Source organism: Sorex araneus, chromosome 11, assembly GCF_027595985.1.
Source record: "Sorex araneus isolate mSorAra2 chromosome 11, mSorAra2.pri, whole genome shotgun sequence".
Taxonomy (NCBI): Eukaryota; Metazoa; Chordata; class Mammalia; order Eulipotyphla; family Soricidae; genus Sorex; species Sorex araneus.
The window spans coordinates 14,089,935-14,090,728 of NC_073312.1; the positions used below are offsets into that span (position 1 = coordinate 14,089,935).

General features: G+C 43.3%; 1 pseudogene; it reads left to right on the plus strand.

Moving 5' to 3' along the window:
• The first annotated feature begins 287 nt into the window (after positions 1–287).
• LOC129399554 (U6 spliceosomal RNA) lies at positions 288–388 on the plus strand (annotated as a pseudogene).
• The last annotated feature ends 406 nt before the right edge of the window (positions 389–794 follow it).

Here is a 794-nt window from a genome sequence, read left to right on the forward strand (position 1 = left end):
GTTTGCAAGCAAAGGAGAACATTTCATTTTTCTAACCTCTGTGGACCAAGCATCAGAGAGAACAGGTGAATGAGTTGGACAAGAACCTTAGCTTTGCACCACCTCCCTCTTGTGTGTATGCAACAACATCATTCCTATAAAGCACATAAGTGAGTGCCTACTGCATAGTGATGTACCGATAAATGAGATTTCTCACCATCCTCATTGTCATTAACATAATCGCAGCCAGTATTATTACCGTCACCACTAAGGTTAGTGTCATCATTTTTTTCAAGTCCACATAACATGTGCTCACTTCGGCAGCACATACACTAAAATTGGAATGATACAGGGAAGATTAGCATGGCTCCTGCACAAGGAGCAAATTTGTGAAGCACTCCATATTTTTATTTCACCCCATGAATTTACTTGATTTAACATCAGACAGGCATGCTCATGGGAGAGCTTGGCAAGCTCCCCGTGGTGTATTCATATGCCAAAACCAGTAACAGTGATGGGTCTCATTCTCCTGACCCTGAAAGAGCCTCCAATGCGGCATCGTTGGGAAGGACGAGTAAAGAGAGGCTTCTAAAATCTCAGGACTAGGACGAATGGAGACATTACTGAGACCACTGGAGAAAATCGATGATCAACGGGATGATGATGATGATGATGATGATGATGATGATGATGATGATGATGATGATGATGGCGAACATATCCTCTCAGTGCCTTGAAGGGTTTGCATTCTGCACATGTGAACAAAGGAGTTAACTCCCTGCATTGCACCTTCTGGTTCCTGGTAGAAGCTCCTC